The 11,221-nt window shown below is 50.9% G+C and overlaps 1 long non-coding RNA gene across 1 annotated transcript; it reads left to right on the top strand.

Moving 5' to 3' along the window:
- Positions 1–740: 740 nt before the first annotated feature.
- On the top strand, positions 741–10,853 carry LOC128974167 (uncharacterized). Its single transcript, XR_008489303.1, has 3 exons — positions 741–836; positions 9,790–9,824; positions 10,840–10,853. It is a non-coding gene; the product is annotated as an uncharacterized LOC128974167 (long non-coding RNA).
- The last annotated feature ends 368 nt before the right edge of the window (positions 10,854–11,221 follow it).

The raw sequence follows: 11,221 nt of genomic DNA, 5'->3' as shown, positions 1-11,221 counted from the left end.
TGCCTCTCTGCTCCCTCGCTGCCTCTCTGCTCCCTCGCTGCCTCTCTGCTCCCTCGCTGCCTCTCTGCTCCCTCGCTGCCTCTCTGCTCCCTTGCTGCCTCTCCCCAGGTCTCCTCTAGCCGTGATGCATGGCGGAGCCCCAGCAGCATTAGTGAGGGCTGTGCCACTCATGTCCAACACCCATGCTTAGGACTTCTCACATACCCCTTCAGTGCTCACTTCAAAGAGCAGCAGATGGCAGAAGGTCCCCAAGTCCTCCACAAGCCCCAAGCCTGCAGCATAACCAAGGCTGCTGACATGGAGAGGGGCAGCAGGGGTGGGCTCCTGCCCAGCCCAGGGACCAGAGCTTGCTGCTGCCTGTGAGATTGCAAGAGCCAGGGTGCCACAACCAGGTTTTAAGCTATGGCCATGCACCACAGAGCTGTGGGGGGCCCCACTTTTGTTTCTGAGGTGCCTTTGCCTCAGATACCCCTCTTTAAGCTCTGCCTGCCTGCTGGGGCTGTAAATATAGAAACATAAGCCCTTAGAGTTTTTTTTTTTTTTCTCCAAACATGTCCCTCCCATCTCAACATCATCTGTGTGATTCCTCCAGCTGCTCCTATACATAGTATGACCTTTTTTTTTCTCCTTCCCTTGCTACCCTCTCCATCCCCCTTCCTCCCACCCTGTCCCTGCTCCCTTCCCTGCCCATCACAGGGACTCTGGGGCCAATGGGCTCCTCCAGAAGATCAAATGTCACTATAAGTTGAGAGCTGCATCACCTTGGGACGCTTGCAGATCCCAGCCTGCCTGTCCCCTTTGCCAGGGAGCTCGGTGCTTCTCTCTGCTCCTCCCAGGTAAGCAGGAGCTGGGCCAGGGGATGCTGCTGGGGGCTAAATCCCTAGGGGGATGAGCCTTGGTTTGAAAGCAGAGGCATCAAGGGAGGGTTGTGTTCCACAGGATGTGAAGGAAAAGGCATTTTTCCTTCTTGGCTTTGGTTGGGCATCACACAAGGCTCGTGTCACCTGCAGAGATTTGGGTGACTGAACTCTCCAGGGTCACTGGTGGGGGGTAAGAACCCTTCCAAACTGAAGATGTGGGACTGAGAATGAAGTGATATCTCTTGGGGTACTTGAGGATAACTTGGTCCAGCAGAGGGAAGGAAGCACTGACAACCTTCCCTCCCATGTCACCTGGAGAAAAGGACAGCTGAGGAGGGAGGGATGGAGGACAGGGCTGTTGGTGAGGCTGGAGACCTGAGAAACACAAACAGGGTTGTGGAAAACTGCCCCTTCCCGTGGAAAAGAAGAAAACTGGGAGAGAACCCCCCACAACACAGAGGGGTGGAAGGAGTGGGCTGAATTCAGCAGGGTCTATGCCCCACTAGCCTGAAGTGCATGGTTTTCGAAGTCCCCTCTGTGTGGGGGGCTTCTCCCCCTCAGCCTGCAAAACGTTTGGTGATTGAGGGAGGGGGGTGGGATCCTGCAAAGGCAGTGTAACCATCACTGGAAACAATGATGGCAGCAGCTTGGGTGGGAGCAGGGCTGGAGGTGATTCCTGGGGCAAGCAGCCATCCCTCACAGATGCAAGAGCAGGGGGAGGCAGGAGACAGAAACTAAACAGTTGTTGTTTTCCAGTCCTCTCTCAGCTTTGTTGTTCCTAGCAAATCCTACTCAGGCATCAGATAGAGAAGGCTCAGGGGCACAGTTTGGGGCAGGGAGTGGGGGGTTTGCTGTGTGGGTGGAGCTTGCAGCAGAGCTTGGGTCCTGCTACCCCTGTTTTAGCAGCAGCACTGGGGGTGGGTGCTTCGTTCTCTAGCCCTGGGGAGAGAAAGGCTTTGTGATGGGAAGTTCAGTTCTGTTCTGTTCAGTTCTGAGCAGTTCAGAAACAAAGGATGGAGGCAGAGAGATAGAATAAAGGGAGATTAAAAATCTGTGAATATTATTTATATGTTTTATCTCTATATAAATAACATTATTTTACTATCCTTTCTAGACTAGATATCCTTTCTAGACTAGATATCCTTTCTAGACTAGATATCCTTTCTAGACTAGATATCCTTTCTAGACTAGATATCATTAATGTAATAGATATCATTAACATATGTCTTCTAAGCCCAGACTGGATGAGGCTTTGAGCAACCTGATCTGGTAGGAGGTGTCCCTGCCCATGGCAGTGGGCTTACAACTGGATGATCTTAAGGTCCCTTCCAACCCAAACCATTCTATGATTTATAATCCAGATTTTTGTTTTTTTTTTTTTCACTCTCTCTCTAAGTATATAAAAAAATGTATGCAGTGGGTTTGTAGCAGTTCCTGCTAGGAAAGTGTGACCACGAGGAGCTGCTGGGTGGACCATCCTTTAGTCCTCCCCTGATAGCTGTTCCTGACAGGTTCCATCAGCCATGCATGGCCACTTTTGTCCTCCCTGTGTCCATCCAGCTCTTGCTACCTTGTCTCCCTTGTATGGCCTGGCTTGGGAGGGGATGATTGATGGATGAGTTATTTCCAGGGATGGCCTGGAGGGGCAAGGCAGCCCTTCTCCCCCTCCCCCCCCCCCCCCCTTCCTGGGTGCATTCTCAGCTGCTAGGAGGCTTCTTGGGATGTGCTGGCTCTGCTCTTTCAGCCAAGGACAGGAGCATTTGGGGCCAAAAGGGAGGTGGCACTGCTGCCCACCTGGGGCTGCTGAGGGTTAGGGTATTTGTCATAGAATCACAGACTCATTAAGGTTGGAAAAGACCTCTAAGATCATCAAGTCCAACTGATAACCCAACATTTCCATGACCACTAAGCCATATCCCCAAGTGCCACATCTACTCATTTTTTGACCTTCTAGCCATGACCTGCTTAGCTTCAAGTAATGCAGGAAACAACCTTGGCTTTCAGCTTCAAGGAGCAGAAGCAGGCAGGAAGTTTTTGGGCTGGCTTTTTTCCCCTCCCCATGTGTTTTGATTCCCTTCCAGCTGGTGGGCAGCATTCACTAATTGGTTTTATTATATCCTCAAACCTCAGCCAAGACCAGACCCTATATATGTTTTTTTTCCTGCCACTGTACAAACAAACCCCAGTTATTGCCTTGAGGTGCTAACAGCCTTAATCTTAGGCTGTGTTTGCTGTGTGTAAAGTCTTTTCCACCAAAGGGCAATCTGGAGCCAGGTGGAGACTTTCCATTGCCTTCAGCAAACTTAATCCTAACTGCAAAAAAAAAAAAAAAAAAAAAAAAAAAACCAAACCAAAACAACCCAGCTCTTAGCAGACTGCTTGGTTTGTTGCATTTTGGATGTCCATAGGGTTTGGTTTTGCTGGCTGCCTCGATGACAGTGTTAGGTGCATGGACAGTGGAAGAGCCTTTCTCATCTTGGTTGGCTGTTGCTAGGATGGTCAATGTTTTGCCCCTAGCTTTGAGGGACCAGATGGCTTTTGAATGCCATGAGGTGGACAGATGCCTTGTCCTTCTTGAGGCAAGGCCTTTTTGGCTTTCTAGGTGGTGGGAGTTAGCTTCAATGCCAGCCCCTCCTGATAAAACAACCAAATTTGGCTGAATATTTGGCCCTTGCAAGGTTGAAACCTGTATCTCCCCCCTGGATTTCTTTGTCCCCCTTCTGGGCTTTCTGTGCCTGGCTCATCTCTGCACAGAGTCTGACAATGCACTTGTTAATTTATTTGATCTTGGGCCCAAACCCGTCCCCCTCATCCCTCCCAGGGGTGGGGGTCCTGCAGTGCAGGGGATGCTGGCATTCCTGCTGGGCTTTTAGGGCAGGCAGATGGATACCACCCAAAATCCCACCCTCAGTGCTTGGATTAACAAATATGGAAGGGTGGAGAGGAGCAGCCAATGTGACACCCCTCAGCAAGATGTCCTTAGAGCTAAATTGGAGAGCAAATGAGCTCATTCCAGTAATTGTTCATGGCAAGCCTGATTGCAGAAGCTCCTGTTGACTGCAATAGCTGTGCTGTGTGCCTGCTCTACCCTGAGCAGATGTTTGCTCTCTGAGTGCACACACACAGAGCTCCCCAGCTCCTTTCTTCTCCAGCACTGAGCAGTATTACTCTTCTCACTGCAGTGAGAAAGAGTTTAGCCCAAAGCCCTTTGAAAATCCTTCTTGTTTGTGGATTATTTTTTATTCCCTTCCCCTCCTTCCACCTTGGAAATCTGGGGGTTATAAATCAAAGGCAGAATCCATTGGGAGGCTTGGCTGTTGCCCTGAGTTTTATAGCTCATGCATTTTGGAAGAAGCCAACAGCTGGGTATCTGGCAAGTTCACTCCTCAGGCTTCTGCCAGGAGAAGCTCTGCTGCCCTGCTGCATAAACCAACATACTGTCAAGCATTGTTACTAATAGCCTGAATCAATTTGGGAGGCTGAAATGGGATTGCAAACCTTCCAGGCACTGTGCAGATAGCAAGTGGAAGTCTTTCTCCTGAAGATTTGATGATCTAGATTAAAAAGACCAGGGGAGGGAGACCAGAGGTGGTGGTGGAATTCAAGTCAGTCATAGAAACAGCAGCAGGAACTCATGCAGCAGGAAAGACTTTTGCAAAACTGAAAATCCTTCCAGCTTCATTGAATGGTTTGGGTTAGAAGGGACCTCTAAAGGTCATCCAGACCAACCCCACTGAAGGGTTCACAACTAGATCAGGTTGCCCAGATTCTTTCTGCCTGGTGGGGTTAGAGTTCATAACCCTACCCTGCAGGCACACCTGAGGAGTGGAGTGGGCAATCAGAGCAGCCTGGAACCAAGAGATCACTGAGCCCAAATCTCATGTGTCCTAGCAGTAGATCATCCTCCCAGATCAGGTCCTAACACAGCCATTGCTGGCACTGCTTCCAAGGCAGTGCTGAGCTTCAGAAAGAGGACAAATGAGGAGCTAGAAGGACAAGTGCTGGCTGCTTATTGCTGCTTAGGATGTGGAGGGTTTAAATCCTGTTGGTGTGAACGTGTGGTGCTCAGGGTGACTGCTGGGGAACGGAGAGAGTCCCTTTTAGGGGCAGGGTTTGGAGCCTGTGGGATTACTGCCTTCCTCTGAAATAGCAAGCTGCTGAGCTGCAGTTGTTCCTTTTGAACCCAAGTCAGCCCACCTGCTCCTTCAAGACATCTCTCATGTATCAGCTGAGTAATGAAGTCATGAAAGTCATCCTTTGGGTTTCCCAGTGAGGAGGAGCCTGGTTTCTAATTTAAGGCTCCCCCCCCTCCAGTGGATTTGGAGGAAGTTTTGGGGGGGCCCTGCTCACCTCCTCCTCTGCACAGCTGAGGCTTTTAGAAGAGCCATAGTGTTTCATCACTGCTGTCCCCCAACCAGGCACAGCAGGTGGTGGTAGCACCATGCTCTCTGAATAGCAGCAGCATGGCTGAGGATCTGGTACACACCTTTGGGGCCCAGCAGAGTGGCCCTATCCATCCCTTCTCCTTCCCTGGCTACAGCTGGGGCTGTGAAGAAGTATGAGCCGTGGCAGCACCATGGTTGGGTTCATTCCTGCCCTGTGGTGTGAGGATGGGTTGCAATAAATACAATTGGTTATCACAGAATGCTCTGGGTTGGAAGGGACCTCCAAAGCTCATCCAGTCCAACCCCTCTGCACTCAGCAGGGACATCCTCAACCAGATCAGGTTGCCCAGAGCCCTGTTGAGCCTCACCTTGAATGTCTCAAGGGATGAGGCCCCAACCACCTCCCTGAGCAACCTGTTCCAGTGTTCCACCACCCTCCTGGTAAAGAACTTGTTCTTAACATCCAGTCTAAATCCTGCTCTGCTCTAGTTTGAAGCCATTGTCTCTTGTTATGCTGTCTGATGTCCAGTTCTGGGTTCCCTGATAAGAGAGAGAGGAAACTACTGGAGAGAGTCCAGTGAAGGCTACAAAGACACTGAGGGGCCTGGAGCATCTCTGTGAGGAGGAAAGGCTGAGAGCCCTGGGGCTGTTGAGCCTGGAGAAGAGCAGCCCCAGACTGATCTGGGGATCTGAACAATGCTCAGCAAGAGCTACAGGACCTGTGGGGGGCAAGAGGCTGGGGCCAGACTCTTGTCAGTGATGCCCTTTGACAGGACAAGGGGCACAGACTGGAACCCAGGAGGTTCCACCTGAGCAGAAGGAAAAAAATTCTTTGGTGTGAGGGTGCAGGAGCCCTGCAGCAGGCTGCCCAGAGAGGTTGTGGAGTCTCCTTCTCTGGAGAGCTTCCAACCCTGGGAGGGGCAAGAGGCAGGGGTCAGACTCTTTCAGTGGTGCCCTTTGACAGGACAAGGGCCAATGGGAACAAACTGGAAGCCAGGAGGTTCAATCTGAAGAGGAGGCAAAAATTCTTTGGTGTGAGGGTACTGGAGCCCTGGAGCAGGCTGCCCAGAGAGGTTGTGGAGTCTCCTTCTGTGGAGAGATTCCAAACCCCCCTGGCCATTGTGATCCTGGGCAAGCTGCTGTGGGTGCCCTGCTTTAGCAGGGGGAGTGGACTGGGTGATCTCCAGAGGTGCCTTCCAACCCCCACCAGGCTGTGGTTCTGCAGTACTGATGGGAATTGCCTAAGCAGGCACGTGGCCAGTTCTCATCCTGAGGCAATCAGCAGCCAATTGTTCCTTCACTCCCCAGATGTGGAAAGCAGACAGGCTCCTGGGTGCTGACACAGAAGGAGTTATCTCTGGGCTTATCTCTGGGTGTGGTGGCAGTTTCAGTTATTTTTGATTTCTAGCTCTGACTGATGCTGTGGAGCTGGCACCTTCCCACTTGTGGTAGTGTAAAAGGCAGAGAAATTTCTCTGATCTGGCTGGAGTGGCTGCCCGGGGGGGTTGTGGAGCCTCCTCGTCTGGAGATTATCAAACCCCACCTGGATGCATTCCTGAGTGGACTACCCTAAGTGATGCTGCTCTGGCAGGGGGGGTCCCTTCCAGCCTCTGATATACTGTGAGACTGTGATGCTGTGAGTGATGGAAACACCACCTGGGAGCAAGAAGACATCCTGGCCTCTGCTTGTCTCCCTGAGCTCTGGGGCTTTTGGAACTTAAAGCCAGGTCCAAATTTCTCCCCCTGGGCCTGCCTGTGGGAAGCAGCTGAGTTGATGGAAGCTGTCTTTCTGGATGAATGTTTCCTCTGCCCCTCTTCTCCTCTGACCTGTGCTGCTGGCAGTGTTGGTGGGGGACTGGATATATTTTTGTTTGTTTGTTTTCTTCCCCTCAAATGTCAACCTATCTGCTCCTGCCTTGGTGTTTAAGGAGACCTCTCATTAATAACAGCTTTTTTTTCTTCTTCTTCTCCTCTCTTCTTCTTCTCCTCTCTTCTTCTTCTCCTCTCTTCTTCTTCTCCTCTCTTCTTCTTCTCCTCTCTTCTTCTTCTTCTCCTCTCTCTCTTCTTCTTCTTCTCCTCTCTCTCTTCTTCTTCTCCTCCTCTCTCTCTCTTCTTCTCCTCCTCTCTCTCTCTTCTTCTCCTCCTCTCTCTCTCTTTCTTCTCCTCCTCTCTCTCTCTTCTTCTCCTCCTCTCTCTCTCTTCTTCTCCTCCTCTCTCTCTCTTCTTCTCCTCCTCTCTCTCTCTTCTTCTCCTCCTCTCTCTCTCTCTTCTTCTCCTCCTCTCTCTCTCTTCTTCTCCTCCTCTCTCTCTCTTCTTCTCCTCCTCTCTCTCTCTCTTCTTCTCCTCCTCTCATCTCTCTTCTTCTCCTCCTCTCTCTCTCTCTCTTCTTCTCCTCCTCTCTCTCTCTCTTCTTCTCCTCCTCTCTCTCTCTCTCTTCTTCTCCTCCTCTCTCTCTCTCTCTTCTTCTCCTCCTCTCTCTCTCTCTCTTCTTCTCCTCCTCTCTCTCTCTCTCTTCTTCTCCTCCTCTCTCTCTCTCTTCTTCTCCTCCTCTCTCTCTCTCTCTTCTTCTCCTCCTCTCTCTCTCTCTCTTCTTCTCCTCCTCTCTCTCTCTCTCTTCTCCTCCTCTCTCTCTCTCTCTTCTTCTCCTCCTCTCTCTCTCTCTCTTCTTCTCCTCCTCTCTCTCTCTCTCTTCTCCTCCTCTCTCTCTCTCTCTTCTTCTCCTCCTCTCTCTCTCTTCTTCTCCTCCTCTCTCTCTCTCTTCTTCTCCTCCTCTCTCTCTCTCTCTTCTTCTCCTCCTCTCTCTCTCTTCTTCTCCTCCTCTCTCTCTCTCTCTTCTTCTCCTCCTCTCTCTCTCTCTCTTCTTCTCCTCCTCTCTCTCTCTCTTCTTCTCCCTCCTCCTCTCTCTCTCTTCTTCTCCTCCCCTCTCTCTCTCTTCTTCTCCTCCCCTCTCTCTCTCTTCTTCTCCTCCTCTCTCTCTCTCTCTTCTTCTCCTCCTCTCTCTCTCTCTTCTCCTCTCTCCTCTCTCTTCTCTTCTTCTCCTCCTCTCTCTCTCTCTCTTCTTCTCCTCCTCTCTCTCTCTCTCTCTTCTTCTCCTCCTCTCTCTCTCTCTCTTCTTCTCCTCCTCTCTCTCTCTCTTCTTCTCCTCCTCTCTCTCTCTCTTCTTCTCCTCCCTCTCTCTCTCTCTTCTTCTCCTCCTCTCTCTCTCTCTCTTCTTCTCCTCCTCTCTCTCTCTTCTTCTCCTCCTCCTCTCTCTCTCTTCTTCTCCTCCTCCTCTCTCTCTTCTTCTCCTCCTCTCTCTCTCTCTCTTCTTCTCCTCCTCTCTCTCTCTCTTCTTCTCCTCCTCTCTCTCTCTCTCTTCTTCTCCTCCTCTCTCTCTCTTCTTCTCCTCCTCTCTCTCTCTCTCTTCTCCTCCTCTCTCTCTCTCTCTCTTCTTCTCCTCCTCTCTCTCTCTCTCTTCTTCTCCTCCTCTCTCTCTCTCTCTCTCTTCTTCTCCTCCTCTCTCTCTCTCTTCTTCTCCTCCTCTCTCTCTCTCTCTCTTCTTCTCCTCCTCTCTCTCTCTCTCTTCTTCTCCTCCTCTCTCTCTCTCTCTTCTTCTCCTCCTCTCTCTCTCTTCTTCTCCTCCTCTCTCTCTCTCTCTTCTTCTCCTCCTCTCTCTCTCTCTCTTCTTCTCCTCCTCTCTCTCTCTCTCTTCTTCTCCTCCTCTCTCTCCTCTTCTTCTCCTCCTCTCTCTCTCTCTCTTCTTCTCCTCCTCTCTCTCTCTCTCTTCTTCTCCTCCTCTCTCTCTCTCTCTTCTTCTCCTCCTCTCTCTCTCTCTCTTCTTCTCCTCCTCTCTCTCTCTTCTTCTTCTCCTTCTCTCTCTCTCTTCTTCTTCTCCTCTCTCTCTCTCTCTTCTTCTCCTCCTCTCTCTCTCTCTCTTCTTCTCCTCCTCTCTCTCTCTTCTTCTCCTCCTCTCTCTCTCTCTCTTCTTCTCCTCCTCTCTCTCTCTTCTTCTCCTCCTCTCTCTCGCTCTCTTCTTCTCCTCCTCTCTCTCTCTCGCTCTCTTCTTCTCCTCCTCTCTCTCTCTCTCTTCTTCTCCTCCTCTCTCTCTCTCTCTTCTTCTCTCCTCTCTCTCTCTCTCTCTCTTCTTCTCCTCCTCTCTCTCTCTCTCTTCTTCTCCTCCTCTCTCTCTCTCTCTTCTTCTCCTCCCCTCTCTCTCTCTTCTTCTCCTCCTCTCTCTCTCTCTCTCTTCTTCTCCTCCTCTCTCTCTCTCTCTCTCTTCTTCTCCTCCTCTCTCTCTCTCTCTTCTTCTCCTCCTCTCTCTCTCTCTTCTTCTCCTCCTCTCTCTCTCTTCTTCTCCTCCTCTCTCTCTCTCTCTCTTCTTCTCCTCCTCTCTCTCTCTCTCCTCTTCTTCTCCTCCTCTCTCTCTCTCTCCTCTTCTTCTCCTCCTCTCTCTCTCTCTCTTCTTCTCCTCCTCTCTATCTCTCTCTTCTTCTTCTCCTCCTCTCTCTCTCTCTCTCTCTTCTTCTCCTCCTCTCTCTCTCTCTCTCTCTCTCTCTTCTTCTTAGAAACCCATCACCAACATGTCTGATACCGAGGAAGTGTAAGTAGAGAGGAAGCCACCTGCATGTTCATCTGCTCAGCTTGGCTCCACACAGCAGAGCAAGGGCATTCTCCATGGGGACCAGGGCTGGGTGCTGCTCTGTGCACATCCCAAAGCCCCTTGAGGCAGGGGGAAAGGGCTAGAGGACATCCTCCCAACACCTTCACCTAGCTCAGCTTGTCCCCCACTGGCCATGGCAGTACTGAGGAGGGGGAATGAAACACATAGTGGAGTGGAAGAGCCGTAGGGGGGAAGGTTTAGTGCAATGCTAGCACCAGAGGCATCATGGACAGTGGTCACTCAGCTCCCTCCTATGTTATGAGGTAGTTTCAGCTCAACCTGTGTCATTTAAAAAAAAACAAAAAGAGTAGGCTGGACAATCTTCATCACAGATATCAGTTGTGGATGTTTTCCAGAGATGATTTTGGCCCCTTTCGGAAGGCAATCTCTAGCTAACAGGTCCATTGTTTAGTTTCTAGCCCCAGGGCTGCTCTTGGGTTTGGGTTTCATGCAAGGTGATGGCAGAGCAGGAGAAGCTGTCAGGTGGGAGCAAGAGCAGACTGTGATGTAGCAACAGCCATGGGAAAAGCATCTTTATCACACAGCCCTGTGGTTCTAGGAGCCTGTGGCACACCAGGGCTGGACTGGACCATCAGCTGGAGGTCAGCTTGCCCAGTACACCAGGGCTGAGGTCCAGCTTCAGCAGCTGTGAAGGAATCATGTTATAGTCCTGTGGTGGTGGCATTAGGCCTGGATACAGATCCTCCAGCATCAAAAACCCACTAAAATCAATCCCAAACCCAGATGCTTTATTACTCTTAAACACAAAAGGCTCCTGCAAGAGCTGTGGAAGGGTGGGGAAGAGCACAAACAACAGACTAGGCTTCATACATCAGTGCCTTGGGTTGCTTCAGAGTGGGGTTGAGAGCTTGGCAATAGTATGGAGTGAGAGAAATATTCATCCAGTCTCAATAACCTTTTTTTTTCCTTCTCCCCCCCCCCCCTTCTCTCACAGGGATCAAGGAGAGGGTAAGTCTTAAATCTGTCTCCAACTGCTTCCACCTCAGCCTGCAGCACTCACTGGCCACAGCTGGCTTCCCCTCCCTGCCCACTGCTGAGGTTCTAGCACCAAGTGCCAGCACGCTTGGGCAATCCTGAGGTTTCTTTTCTGCACCTCTGACTGTGCTCCTGGTGGAGGTGATTCCATTTTCCCTGGAGCCCTTCTGCTGTCCCTGGGCTGTGGGCAGCTCTTCGGGGTCTCAGCCCTACTTCGATGCTCCTGTGGCAGGATGCTGCCAGTTTTTGTAGGGCCACTGCCATCTGCTGGCAATTTATTTGAGGGGTTTGTACACAATGTTCAAAGCCTGAAGCATCACTACATACACACAAGCAACACA

The sequence above is a fragment of the Indicator indicator genome, chromosome 21, assembly GCF_027791375.1.
Source record: "Indicator indicator isolate 239-I01 chromosome 21, UM_Iind_1.1, whole genome shotgun sequence".
In the NCBI taxonomy this organism is placed as follows: Eukaryota; Metazoa; Chordata; class Aves; order Piciformes; family Indicatoridae; genus Indicator; species Indicator indicator.
The sequence above is the reverse complement of the archived record's forward strand: the minus strand, read 5'-3'. Positions and strand labels throughout refer to the sequence as shown.